The 15,418-nt window shown below is 40.1% G+C and overlaps 1 protein-coding gene and 1 pseudogene across 1 annotated transcript in view; one reads left to right on the forward strand and one right to left on the reverse strand.

Annotated features, from left to right (window-relative positions):
* Positions 1-15,418, reverse strand: part of NGF (nerve growth factor) — an 84,571-nt gene that overhangs the window by 16,536 nt on the left and 52,617 nt on the right. The gene's annotated exons all lie outside the window — the stretch shown is intronic.
* LOC140527483 (heat shock protein HSP 90-alpha pseudogene) lies at positions 11,541-13,780 on the forward strand (annotated as a pseudogene).

A 15,418-nucleotide genomic window follows, 5' to 3' on the forward strand; every position in this document is an offset into this window, starting at 1 on the left:
ATATAATAGCAATTAGCCTTTATATAGAGAGAGCTTAGAGGTTTGCAAAGCACTTTACATATGATATCAATTCTGTGAGGTGGATGCTATGGGTATGTCCATTTTACAGATGAGGAAACTAAGACACTGACAGATCCTTTGCCTAGGGTCAAACCATTAGTGTCTGAGGCAGAATTCAAATCCAGATCTTCCTGACTACAAATCATGTCCTCTTCCCACTATGCCATTCCCCTGTCTCTTCACAGATAAATAAAATGAGTCAGAGAAATGTACCAAAGAATCACGAACTATCATGAGAACCGATGTGAGAAATTAATTCCAGGATTTTATGAACGAGGTGGAAGAAGACAGTCCAAGTGGTGTGAACAGGTGTGGAGTTGGGAAAGATGGAGACAAGTAATCTTACTTGCCTCTTTGTTACCATTTTAAATATGCCAAGCAGACTTCTGGGTCACTTTAACACTTTTAACGTGAATCCCTTTATAAACTCTACAATCTTTCTGTAAAATCATTTACGTATCCTAAATTTATTTCTGGGCAAATACAGTCTTGTACATTCTTGGGTCTTCAGGGAGGTATATTTGGTGGTAAAAAGAGCAGGCAAGAGTGTTAATGATATCTATACAGCCCAGCCTTAATAAAGAGATGCTCATTATCCCTTGATGATAAATTTGACACATTCCATCAACTGATGCTGGAGAATTAGCAAAGGCTTTTCTTTTTGGTTCAAATGATCCACCATGGATATGGGAAAGACCCTAGATTCCCCTTTACAAGTGGTTTATGCTAACAAAGTTTCTTGGGCAACTTGTCTGACCTCTAAAGGCAGATCAGCTATCAGATCCAGGTCTAACAGGGTTTGCTGAAGGGGAGAAGGTGGATACAATAGGAGGGAATACAAGCACATGTGTGCATGTATGTATGTATGAAAGAGAGACAGAGATAGAGAATGCTCCATAGGGTAGACTGGTGGTCCCATTAACCCCAGGGCTCATCATGTTTTTTATGACATTACTCATAATGGGAAGGAAGAACACAAGTTTTGGAAAGCAGTAAACTAGGAATCACGAGCCCTCAGCTTTAATTTGGGCTCTGTACTAATTAGCTGTGAAACCTTAAACTTAGCTGTCCCACCTCTCAAGACCTCATGTTTCCTCATCTGTAAATGTGGAGTAAGGGGTTGGTCACACCAGCTGATTTCTGTACAAGGCCCTAGCCTAGACTAATGCTGACACTTTAGCCTAGCTAAGTCTTGATGCTTTTATGTCAAGTTCAGCTAAGAGCAAATATTTCAAAATTAATATCCTTTTTCAAGCCAGACCTTAATGGAAATATCAGGTTTTCTGTGAGTTGTTATATATCCAAGGAATGATGGCCATGTGACTGAAGCCAACTTCTAGTCTCTGCCCTGACTATTCACTCATCTGTTTCCTTAGTTCCAGTAGTTTTGAAGTTATTTTTGGTCCAGATTGAAAGATCCCATGGATCATCTCCCCTCTACTTTCTATCCCTTTCTTCTCAATATATCTTCTGCCTTCCTTTCCACTTCTCACTTACCACTGCAAGAAATTCCTTACTGGTATGACAGGAAGACTGATATTGTCTGTGATGGAATCCCATTGAGATACATTATGAGTAAATGATTTATTCCAGAAAGAAAAATAGGTATGAGGATAGTCCTTGGGGCTATCTCAGGGATACTTAGAGATACCTACACTAACTTTTCTGATCCTTTCAAGGGATAGTGGAAGAGAGCACTGGATCGGAGGGTGGGAGTGGAGGTGGGGGCTCACCATTAGAATGGGAGCTCCTTGTGGACAGGGGCTGCTTTTAATCTTTTTTTTTTGTTTTCCTACTGCCTCCTCAGCACAATACCTGGCATATATTAAGTGCTTAAAAAATGTTCTTTGATTGATTGAATTTGATCAATTCAAAACACTCGGGTTTGAATTTACCCTCTGTCATCTGTTACCTTGGTAACATAACCAATTAGGGCTGCACAGGATCATGGACTTAGATCTTAGGGACCTTACAGGACCTTTTCATTTTACAGATGAGGAAACTGAGTCCCAGAGAAGGGAAGTGACTAGCCCACGGTCACACAGGTAGCAAACAATGGGATTTTACCCAGGTCCTCTTCTTCCAAATTCAGTGTACCATACTACCTTCATTTTCTCATCTTTAAAAATGAGAATGTTATAATAAGTGACCTCTATACCCTCTTCTCTTCAGATCCATTGTGACTAGGTGTGTTTCTTTTTTGAATCTGTATAGGTGTATATGTTAACATGCATGTTTTTGAAGATTATCATTTATATGTATGATTGAATGTCTTAGGAAGACCACCCAAAGGCCCCCCTTCAGGCTGACCTTCCATATTTCTACCTTTCAATATGTTTTTGAAGTGAATGCTTGGGAATAATGGCCAGTTCAGATGGTGGAAAGCTCCTAAAAAAGCAGTAATGTAATCCTGACATCAGTAAATTAGTAAAGTTGGGATTCAAACGCAGGTGCTCTGATGCTAAATCCAGAGCTCTTTTCAAAGACCTTCATATAAACATAGAGCATGTTACCTCTCACTGGATATATAAAAGACTGATTGTCCCCTTGTCAGATATGTCCTTCCTGGTTGTCAGTTTCATCACCTGGAAAAATTAGGGGGTTAGCCATAGATGGCTTCTTAAGTCACTTCCAACTTTGTCATCCCATTATTCTGTGATGCAGATTTCTCATTATGGAGAAGGTTGGAACTTTTGTGGAATGAGGAAATGCTACACCAATGTACTTCTCTAGTTCATTTCAAGGATCTATGATTCTGCTGGTATGGGACTTCCTTCATGTAGGCAGTCCCAGCCTATCATTCCTGCCATAGTACAGAGTCTTCATGAACCATTATCAAGTCAGGGCTAACCTTCTGGTGATGAATCTCTGAACTTCGTGGGATTGGTCTTCAGATGAGCCTGCTTGGTTCGCCTTGCTAGAACTTAAATTGTCTTGTCATCACTTTCAAGAAGCCAGGGTTACCTCCATATCATAATAATGATAAAATAATCATGATAACATTGACATGGCACTTTTAAGATTGGCAGGCTGCTTTATAAACATCTTATTTTTATCCATATCTCCTTTTATAATATGAGATAGCAAAGTATGAATTTATTTAGAGTATGCAAATATAAAGTATCAATATGATAATTACTGTTATCATTACCATACCACAATTCCCTCTTTTCTCTGCCAGCTCTTATTCAGAGTACATGGTTGTGGGAAGGAGGGGGATGGAATTTGGGTACTTGCACTCTGGATGCCCAATTCATTTTTTCAGTCTAATCTCCCTGTTCTCCTTATTTTGGCCTAATCAGGAGCTCTCTAGAATGGAACCTGACCATGAGGTTTGCCAATTAGTGGGCTTTTTAGTTTCATGGAATCAGAAAAAAAATCACTTTGGTTAGTTTCAACTGATTGCAATGTTTGAGAAAATACAACATGTTTAACTGTCTAGTGGTTTTGGCATATCCAACAGGAAAATAGCAGACCTGGTACTAAGGCCTTGGGAAGGCATTAAGAGCTCAGAAAATTGCCTTGTTTTTCAACAGAAAAATTTTAAAAATTGACAGTTTCAGGGTATGTCCCTTTCAAAGACAAGTAGTCCAATGGATTCCTTGGAGGGAGATCCTGGATCAGTTTCAGAAACACTTGCCAGCCACCATCAGCTGCCCTTTGGCTCTCCCCAGAGACAAAGGCAGCTTAAAGGAGAGGCCATTGTGGTTGGCTGACCTTGAAACTTCAGACTCAAAGGGACTTTGATGTGTCTGTGAGTGGTCTGCTATTGTTAGAGGCTGTCCACAGAGGACATGCTATTTACCTGACTGGGCTCATGGTATGTGTAGCAGCCTATATTACAGAGAAACGGTCATAGAACAATGCCATTAATGTGGTCAGCACAAAGACAGCTAAACACAAAGCAGCCTACCATAAGGACAGTATATTTCTGTAAGCTTACACTGCTGAAATAGTAACCCTCATCGTGTAGTTTAGTAATACTAATGACATATCTATAATCTCTCCAGTAGTGCCAAAAGCAATCCAGCAATTTTTCAAACTTCTTTGAGACCCTAAGAAAACATTTCCTTGGTTCCAACTGGCTGATCCTTAAACCACAAGAAAGATCTGTTTCTGTTATGTTTTTGGTCTTTCTCCGCTCTGTACTTTGTGTATTCATGACTGAGGGTAAATGACAGCACCCTGTCTAAAGGGACCACTCAGGTGAGCTGGTGGCAAGGTTTCCATTGGATGATTCTAGCCATACATCTTCAGGCTGAAACCAAACATGGCATCTGGACTGGCTGCTCAGACCCCAGCTATTTATCCCCAATGGCCTGATCAGATTAAATATCCTTCGTTTTTCCTTTTCTTTCTCAGTGTGAGGTATGTTTTCCAAGTAATAGGTCAAGCAGTGTTACAATACACAAGCGTATAATGCAATTCAGATGTCATTTAAGAATAATCAAGGGAAGCTGCATCCCTTAAAAAGATCAGGTCAGAGACTAACTTAAAAGACATGGAGACTTAAGGGCTTTCTGAAAGCCAAGACAGTAAGTCCCACAATTAAAGAACATCACTGGGGGAGTGAGAGTGCTTTAATTTACATATGTCAGCCATGAGGCTGGCCGCTTTGTTCACAAAGACATTCTATGGAGTGTTGAATTGTCTGCTGGAACCATGGGCTATGTTTCCACTGAGAAAATCCCATCATGTTCCCATCCTCCATGCTACCTTGTGTCCAGGGGAATCATGGAGGACCCATGCCCTGAGCCTGGTGAGCATCACACGGGAGAAAATTCAGCCCTGGGGACACAGTCAAACCAAGTTATCCTTACCCTTCTGCCGCCATGATTCTGCGGAAGGCGCTTGGGAGCAAGAGTTGACATAACATCTTTGATGCCTTTCCTGTTTCTTGCTGACATTTCTTGGCATGTCCACTCACTTCACACCCAGAAAATCTGACTCAAGGCATGAAAGAGATAACTTGGTCCCACTCTGCCCAGACTTGCTTCTCAGGCAGATCCTGGGTAACTCCAGGCTAAGATAAAGGACAGGGAAGGGAGGTCCTCTTCCAGAAATGAAGAATTTCCTCCCATGGCTACATTTGTCTGGAGCCTTGCATTTGAGCTGCTTCCTGTATATCATTTTTTTTTACTGGTCTGAGTCTTAAATTGGCTCCTTCCTCCAATCCAGTGCTGAATGTGCTTGATGGAAAATGGTGGAATGTCAGCCAAGCGGTTAACTCTAATGAAGGACTATTTGAAGGGGGTATTTTTAAGCTTAGGTAAAGAGAAGCTCTTTCATTATCTTGGGAGGAAAGGTCAGAGGAGATGGAAACCTGCTGTCCTAAAGTCACATGATTCCCATATAATTACATCTCAGAATATTCCCAATCTTCTAGAATTTCTCCTTTTGAGTTTCATTTGACCATGACATCATGAACAAAAGTAAAATTAGACACCAGGGGAATTCACTGAGGGGTTAACAAGAGCCCCACAGTGTGTATCTGTCTCTGGAGGCCCCAAACCTTTTGAGAAATAGGAGAAGGTCAGAGACTGAGAGCAGATTGTGCTCTTCCCTCCCTCCTCAGTATTATGGTCTCTTCTATATCCCATGGCACACCTACAGGATGAAGAAAATCCATTGGCATTTAACCTGCTATTATTTCATGTTTAACATTCAGGAAAATGCAAAATAGCATTTTTGATCCTCAGTCATTTCAGTTCTTTATTACCTTATTTCATTAAATCTTGGGATTGTAGGATGAATGATCTAGGGATGGAAGGGACTTATCTAGTCAAACTTCCTCATTTTTCAGATGAGGAAACTGAGGCCATAGGAAGTAGGATTTGAACTTAGGCCCTCTGACTTCAATGCCAAAGTTCTTTCCACGGTACAATGCTGTGGAACTATAGAGATCACCTAATCCAAAGCCTTTGTTTGGCAGATGAAAAAACTGTAGGTTCAGAAATTTATATAAGGTCACATAGCTACTTAGTGTCAGAGCAGGGCCTGATACCCAGGCAATTCCATTTAGTTCAATCGAATTCAATTAAACAAATTAAGTCCCTATTACCTAGAGTACAGTGATGAGCATGGAGGGACATAACAAAACTTTAAAAAAACTAGCATGTCCCCTCATGAAGCTTATAGATAAGACACATGTATAGGCAATGTCACAGGGTACAGTAAGTAGTAATAACACTTTCCAGAGAGACACAGATAAAAAAAGAGAGTGAAAACGATGTCATTGCTGAGGGGAGAGGGGAAGGGAAGATTAGAGAGAGAAAGGCTTTAGGAAGGAAGAAAGTGTCTGGATTTGCCTTAAAAACATAGGTACATGGTCAAGGAGGTAGCTATTCTGGTATACAGTGTTTCACCCCCAAACCAGTCACCTCCTTTGGCCGGGAGAGATCATTTGCTATTTGTACCAACATTTGATTGGAACTGTTGACTGCACATGCCTGGTGTCTGCTCTCTGTAACTGTGAGATACAGGCAAAGATCCTGCAGCTGGGGTGCCATTATCTGTAATCACTGAAAACAAAGATGCTGAGTAACAGACTTAGAAATTATTTTTGAAATGACCCATTTTTCTTCATTCCTAGGCAGTCAGTCACATTGCTATTTGGGAGAGGCACAAATCCCATTCATCACAGGCTCCTGTTAAAGTTAAAGACTCAGGCACCAGAGGGACCAGTGGACAGTATGGCTTAAAGGATAGGGCACTGAACTTGGGAGTGAGGACAAAGTAACTTCAAACATCTTTTTAAAAAATCCTTGCTTGATCTGACCATCCCCACTAGCTATCATATTTCTCCTCCCCTTCTTGGGTAAACTCTTTGCGGAAGATATCTACACTAGGTATTTTCCTTTCTTCTCTCACTTGCTTGGTTCAAACTTGTCATATGACTTGCAATCTCATTCTTTAACTGCAATTGCTCACTTTAAAGTTAATAATGAATGATTTCTTATTGCCAGATAGAGTGGCCTTTTCTCAAGCATCATCTTTATTGACCTCTTTGCAGCTTTTGGCACTGCCAACTACTTTCTCCTACTGGATACACTCTCTCCTTTCTAATTTTGTGACTCCCTTCTCTTCTGGTTCTCTTGCCTGTCTGACAACTTTCCCAAAGTTTTTTTGCTTTATCTTCATTCAAAGCAAACCCACTAATCATGGATGTCCCCTAAGATCTGACATGGACTCTCTTCTCTTCTTCCTCTTTACCATCTAGCCTGGTGATCGCATCAGCTCCCATGGGTTCAGTTAACTATCTCTCTCTGTAGATGGTTATCAAATCTATATTTTCTAGCCTTAGTCTCTTTCCTGAGTTCTGGTGTCATGTCACCAACTGACTTTTGGACATTTCCAATTGGGTATTCTGTAGGCATCTCAAACTCAACATGTCCATAACAGAATTCATTCTCTCTCTCTCCCCTGAAACTTTCCCCTCCTCTCAACTTTCCTTTTACTCTCAAGGACACCACCATTCTCCCAATGACCCAGGTTCACAACCTAGGTATCATTAACTCCTCACTCACATTCACTGCACTCATCTGCTGTCAAATATTGTCATTTCTATCATCAGAGCATCTTTTGTAGATATCTGTTGTTCTGTATTCACATATCCATCCCCCTGCACAGTCTGAGACGTTCATGGATTTTTGCAATAGGCTTCTCCTTGGTCTTCTAATCTAAAGTCCTTCCCTATTCCAATCTATCATCTACTCAGCTGCCAAAGTGATTTTCCTAAGGTGCAGGTATGATCACATCATTGCCCTATTCAATAAAGTCCAGTGGCTTTCTATTGCCTCAGGATCAGGTACAAAGTCCTCTATGTGGGTTTCAAAGTTCTTCACAACTTGAACTATTCCTGGCTTTCTAATCTTCCTTCATTTTATCTCCCCCACCCGGAAACCATTTTACCATGAGGCTACACTGGTTTATTTGGTCTTCTTCATGCACATCACTCCATCTCCCAGATCTGTGGCTTTGCATTGGCTATCCACCATGCATAGAATACTTTGCCCCTATATGTCCACTTTCACTAACTTTCTTCAAGATTAGGCTCAAATCCTGCCTTTGTTTACTTTCTATCTATATTATACATGTGGAAGGCTATGGAAAAAATCCATGAAGGTCTCAGACTGTTTTGGGGGATGGATATGTGAATGCAGAAAATCAGATATCTACAAAAGATGCTCTGATGATAGAAACAAGAAGATTTCACAGCAGATAAATGGGATGTGAGATCCTTGAAGGCAGAGACAATGCTTTTACCTTTCTTTGTATCTCCAGTGGTTAGTATGGTGCCTGATAAATATTGGCTTACTGCCCCTAGCTATGTGGTCCTAGGTAAGTCACAACCTCTCTGTGCCTCAGTTTCATTATCTATGAAATGACCAGATGAACTCAATGTCCTCTCAGGTCTTTTTCCAGCTCTAAGTTCCCCGAGAGGGATTCCATAGTGTTTTCCAACTTTCTGATACCATCTCATCAGTAAGTAGTTAAAATAGTTCTTTGTAGTTCACCTAATTTCTGCAAGAAGATATCTGAATTCAAAAATATGCCCAAGAGTGTAGAGGGCTTGGAAAGCCTCTGCACTGAAGATGTCAAATTCCAGCAGGCTCCCACAAAACCACCCAGGGGCCCAACCAGATAGAAATATAATTAGTAAATGTTTAACAAAATGACGATAGAATACAATATTACATTATTTACAGTCACATTAACATAAATAATGTTAATTTGTGGTTTTCTAAGTCAATCTGAGACCTTCAGGGATGCATTTTTATTGCATTTGACACCACTGGTATACACAGTCACTCCAGGTCATTCAACAAAGGCGGCCTGCTTTAGGACTGAGTTATTGGAATTGGCCTCAGGACAGTCTCATTTTTACAACCCAGGGTTACTGGAAAACCTCCTTCTTCATGCTGGCTTGAATAGTCAGGCCTGCAAACTGTAACAAGTACTTTTGAAAGAAGAAAGCTATCTAGGCAGATGGAAGACAGGTGGATGGAAAGCTTCTGGCCACTTAACTTTTGATGAGCAGAGATGCTGAGGCATGAGTGGGAACTGATTCCTGCTCAAAGTATAAAAAATGCACACAGGTGCTGTGGAAAACCAGCTAGCCTCTCTCTCCAGTTTGTCTATTTTCCTTGTCCATATTTTCCATGAATGAAGAATGCTGTGCTCTATCCCAGCCTCTGGCTGTGTGCTGGGTCCTCTGGAGAAGGCAACTGCCTTGTTTAGTTACAACTGGTGATGTGAGGCAGAAAATGAAACACACACACACACACACACACACACACACACACACACACACACACACACACACACACACAGACACTGAGGCCAGAGATTGTGCAATCAGTAATGAAAACCATTTGTGAGCATTTCCCTCCTGTCTGCATTGAGATCCCTGCAGAGTCGAGGCCAAGGTCTGTGCGGGGGCCTTATTGTGACTGATTCCCCAACTTTGACTTCTAAGGAATACATATGGGTGTGTGAGCCCCTGGTCTAGATACCTTTCTCCTAGAGGCTGCCAACCCTGACTTTCTCTTCCCCATCCCAACTTCCCCAGACACTTTCCATTTTCTTCTCCATAGGCTGGTTATCATCCCATGCAGTGGTGTGTCTGTTGCAATTATTTTTAAGTTTTTTCTCCCTGGTTGATTTTATTTTGAAGCAGAAGGCAGACATACAAGACCTCAGAATTAATTTTCTTTGTGGCAGAATGGAGTTTCACTTAATATTTCTTCCTTAACTTAATTCTTGATAACAATGGGGGGAAAAGCTAATGTTTATATTTCTTTAAGGTTTACAAGGCACTTTAAACACATTATCTCCTTTGGTCCTCACACCTTGGTTTCTTCCTAACTTTCTAATCTTCATGTATCTTCCTCCCTTCCACTTAGTATAAGAACACTGGAGCTATTTTCACTCCCATTTTAAAGATGAGAAAACCAAGACTCCAAAAGATTATGTTACTTGTCCAGGTTCAAACATCTAGTAGATGTCAGAGGCAGATTTTGATGACAGGTCTTTCTGACATCAAGCTCGACATCCTTTCCCCTATGTCTTTTCGAACAGACCCCTTGAAAACTCAGAATTTATGGGGGCAGGGTAATGAAGGCCTACCTCATAAACATTGACTGTGTTATCAAAAAGTTGCTTCTCAACCTGGGACAAGGCTTGGCTTGAAAGCTGTGGCCTCTGGGCAGTGTTACTGGACTTAGAGGCTTCATAACAACTCTGCTGATCTCTGTGGTGTAGATGTTCCCTCCACCAGTGTAGAGCTTTCTCATGCTGTAAATCAGAAGTGTCAAACCCTGGCAGTGGGCCAAAATCCCCAGTGAGGCCAGAATCAAATGAAGATATAATTAGGAAATATTTAATAAAATAAATAAAAATATAATGAAACATAGATAATAGTAATATGTGGTTTTCTAAGTCAATATGTGGCCTGCAGGGATCTTTATGTGTAGTTTAGTGGCCCTCTTTTGATTTGAGTTTGACACCATTGGTGTAAGATTCTTGCTAAGGGAATCATAAATCAGCTGTAGGGAATTTATATAGAGTCTTTGAAACCTTCCTCTGGATATTCTAATATTTTCTGAACCTTAGTACAGCCCTGTGGGTATAGTGGAGGAATGGTCTATCTGCTGTCCCTTCCTCTGGCTCCATTCAACCCATCTCTTTTTCCAGCTATACATAACACATGTACATACATACACACATACATACATATACATGTTCCATTGATACATTCTGTGGTGCTCCTAAATATAAGTCATGATTGGAATTATGTGGTACCCTCCCTATGTCTACTATAAGTCTTCTCTCCTCCTGAAATTTGAGTTGTTCTGAGGTTGTGGTGTTCTATGAATCAGTTAAGACACAGCATTACCAAGAAAATATTGTTGTTAAAAACAATGGCTTTTACGGTTTTGGGATAATTGAAAGGATTCTACATTTTTCCCAAGGTAAATCTAGCCCACTTTCCTATTCAGTTCTGGGCTCAGCCTATCCAACATATGCAGTACCTGTCTAAGATTTATGTCATGATGGACTAACTCAATGCATCATTCATCCAATTGCATGTCATCACCTAGTAATAGACATTTTTCATCCTCTGTGTTTTTTTGTGTTTTCGTGACGTCAGTGTCTTTTGAGTGATTGTGGATTACATCAAGGAAGTCTCCTAGAGTATACTGGGATGCAATCAGCCTAATGTTATTCAAAACCAAAATCACTGGAGAGCTTCACCAACCATAGGCAATATTAAAACCCAAGACAGGGAGACATATGTTTACCTCGGGTCTTCACCAGGGTCATGAAGGACCAAAGATTAAACAAATGAGAGGAGACTAGAGATGGTAACAAAGCATGTAGTTTCTTGTATTACAGTTGTTGGTTTACCTCTAATGCCCTCCTATACCGTAAGTTCCATGAGAGTAGAAACTGTGTCTTAAGTTAAATTCCTCTTGGCCAGTTTGCTCCTCTTTTGTCTTGCTGCCAGCTGAAGCCTTTGGGCTCCTGCTCTCTCTGCCAAGATGCCTGAGGAAATGCAGACCCAGGACCAACCCATGGAGGAGGAAGAAGTGGAGACTTTTGTCTTTCAGGCAAAAATTGCTCAGTTGATGTCTTTAATCAATAATACGTTCTACTCTAATAAAGAGATCTTTCTGAGACAGCTAATTTCAAATTCATCTGATGCCCTGGACAAAATCAGGTATGAGAGTCTGACAGATCCAAGTAAACTAGACTCTGGGAAAGAGCTGAACATTAGCATCATTCCAAACAAAGATGATTGCACCCTTGCCATAGTAGATACTGGTATTGGAATGACCAAAGCTGATTTAATCAGCAGCCTTGGTACATTAGCAAAGCCTGGAACCAAAGCTTTTATGGAAGCATTACAGGCTGGAGCAGATATCTCTATGATTGGTCAGTTTGATGTTGGTTTTTATTCTGTCTCTCTGGTTGCTGAGAAGGTGACCATGATCAGTAAACATAATGATGATGATCAATATGCCTAAGAGTCTTCAGCAGGAGGGTCATTCACCTTTGGGACTGATATAGGTGAATCTATGGCTCATGAAACAAAGATAATTTTGCATTTGAGAGACAACAAAACTGAGTACTTGGAGGAATGAAGAATAAAGGGAATTGTGAAGAAGCATTCTCTATATATTGGTTATCCAATTACACTTTTTGTGGAGAAAGAATGCGATAAAGAAGTCAGTGATGATGAAGCAGAGGAGAAAAAAGAGAAACAGGAGGAAGAAAAAGAAGAAAAGGAGTCTGAGGACAAGCCAGAGATAGAAGATGTTGGCTCCAGTGAAGAAGAAGAAAAGAAAGATGGTGACAAGAAGAAAAAGAAGATTAAAGAAAAGTATATTGATCAAGAAGAGCTTAACAAAACAAAGCTAATTTGGACCAGAAATCCTGATGACATAACTAATGAAGAATATGGCAAATTCTATAAGAGCTTGACAAATGGCTGGGAAGATCATTTAGCTGTGAAACACTTCTCAGTGGAAGGACAGTTGGAATTCTGAGCCCTTCTCTTTGTTCCAAGACGTGTACCCTTTGATTTATTTGAAAAAAGAAAGACAAAGAACAACATCAAATGGTACATGCACAGTTTTCATCATGGATAACTGTGAAGAGCTGATCCCTGAATACCTAAATTTCATCGGAGGTGTGGTGGATTCTAAAGATCTTCCTCTAAATATTTCACGTGAAATGCTGCAGCAAAGCAAAATTCTGAAAGTGATAAGGAAGAATTTGGTCAAAAAGTGCTTGGAACTCCTCACTGAACTGTCTGAGGACAAAGAGAATTACAAAAAGTTTTATGAGCAGTTTTCTAAAAACATTAAGCTTGGAATACAGGAAGACTCTCAGAACCATAAGAAACTTTCAGAATTGCTGAGATACTATACTTCTGCTTCTGGTGATGAGATAGTTTCTCTTAAGGACTACTGCATGAGGATGAAGGAGAACCAGAAACATATCTATTATATTACTGGTGAAACTAAGAACCAAGTGGCTAATTCAGCTTTTGTTGAGTGTCTTTGGAAGCATGGTTTAGAAGTAATATATATGATTGAACCTACTGATGAGTATTGTGTGCAACTGCCAAAGGAATAGGAGGGCAGGACTTTAGTCTTGAAAACCTTTGCAAAATTATGAAAGATATCCTAGAGAAGAAAGTTGAAAAGGTTTGTATCAAAGTGCTTGGTTACTTCCCCATGCTGCACTGTCACAAGCACATATGGCTGAGCAGCAAACATGGAAAGAATAATGAAGGCTGGGCACTGACAGACAGCTCAACAATGGGTTACATGGCAGCAAAGAAACACTTGGAGATCAACCTTGACCATTTCATTATTGAAACACTATGGCAAAAGGCAGAGGCTGACAAGAATGATGAATCAGTGAAAGATCTGGGCATCTTATTGTATGAAACTGCTTCTGGGTTGTCTTCTGGGTTCAGTTTGGAAGATCCCCAGCCACATGCCAATTGGATCTACAGGATGATACAAACTTGGTCTTGGAATTGATGAAGACTATTCAACTACTAAAGAAACCAAGGCAGCTATCACTGAGGAAATGCCACTTCTTGAAGGGGATGATGACACATCGCGCAGGCAAGAAGTGGACTAAAAAGCATTCCAAAACATGGAATTACAGCGTGTTTCCTAGACTAGTCTGAATAAGTTATTTTGTACAAAGCACTGAGAAAATACTTGATATCTTCATTCCCTCTGGTGTATATTTTCAGATATGTTCTCTTTGTTTTTGTTAAATCGCTTTTTAAAAAAAGTATGGCATGAATATGCTATCTGAGGGGAAGTTTAGGATTCTCTTCCCTTTTAAGTATAATCAATATTGTGATACCATAGACATTCAAACAAGAACTAGCAATCGTAGTTTATTTTGGTTTTATTTTAGGGAGGGAGAAACAATATCCTTAATAAATGTCCAAACATTGTAATATAATGTTAGCTCACTAACACTTCTGTGGTTTGAATACAGTATGTAACAGAAAGCTGAATGATGCAATGGAATTACTCCTTGGTCTCTAAAATACACTATTTTGAGGTATCTTAAAATGTTTATAAAATTGTCTTTCTTTTATATATTTAAAAGAATTGAGTTCCATTCTATTCCATCCATTTTTGCATGTATAAAACCCTGAAGTCTAGGAAAATAAAAGTGTTAACACCAAGAAAAAAAAGTTAAATTCCTCTCTCTTCCAGAGTCTAGCTCCGGAAACTGCATACAGCAGGTTCTTAATATATTTTGAATGAATACAAGGAACTTGGACTAATGAAAGCTAAACTTCTGTCATTGAAATATACTTATTCATCCTAACACCTGCCATTCATAGAATGTTTTTAAGCCTTGCAAGGTGCTGTACATGCATTATCAAATTTGATTCTTATGTTCTTTGAGGTAGGTGCTGCACATTATTATAGCATTAATACACAGGCATTATTCTGATAGCTGGGGACAGCATACAAATCCAGCTCTTTCTAGACTTTAAGTCTGGTTCTCTCTTCATACAATCACATTTATGACAAGTAGCAATTAGAGACTCCATCTGTCCTTGTCCTTCTTGGCAAAGAGAGTTTCCCCATCTGGATGTTCCCCAAAACAGTTTCCTCCAAGATGAGGAAGCTCCCTCTACCAATATAAGTTGGTACCTTGTCACCAACTTATAGACTTAGAGAATTGCCTTGAACACTGAGATGACAAGCGACTTTCTGAGGCCCATAAGGTCAATATGTGTTAGAGGTTAGACTTGAACCTAGTTCTCTATCCATATGTTACACTGCCTTTTGACAAGTAACTAATAAGTCTTTAAAAATCCATCATCATTCATTCCCCTGCTGTGTATTCTCTCCCCCAACTCATGTGTCATCTTCTAATCCTGTGCATTCTTCCCACAATCCTGTGCATTCTTCCTCCAATCCAATGTATTTTACCTAAGACAGCTGAGTCTCTGCTCTAATTTACTCTAAGGTTATTAGGTTGTGACTTTTAGAGGTTCCTCTGAGTTTGACAGCAATCTACAGCCTGGACTGCTTTGCATTTAGGTCAAGAACTACACAAAAACAGAAGGAAACACTGGAAATATTTGATGGCAAATTCTCCCAACCTCCCTAGCCACTGCTCATCCTTGCTTGAAGGCCAGCTCTCCATTTTATCTGTGGTTGACTCTCACTGAACTCATGACTAGCTAAAACCACTGTCTTCTTCAAAGAAGCTGCTTGCCAAGTAAACAGTCTGATCTGAAATGTGTGCTGAATGAGTGTAGTCTCTCTGACTTTGAGGTAAGATGGCCTTTTAATTTCAACAT

Source organism: Notamacropus eugenii, chromosome 2 (genome assembly GCF_028372415.1).
Source record: "Notamacropus eugenii isolate mMacEug1 chromosome 2, mMacEug1.pri_v2, whole genome shotgun sequence".
In the NCBI taxonomy this organism is placed as follows: domain Eukaryota; kingdom Metazoa; phylum Chordata; class Mammalia; order Diprotodontia; family Macropodidae; genus Notamacropus; species Notamacropus eugenii.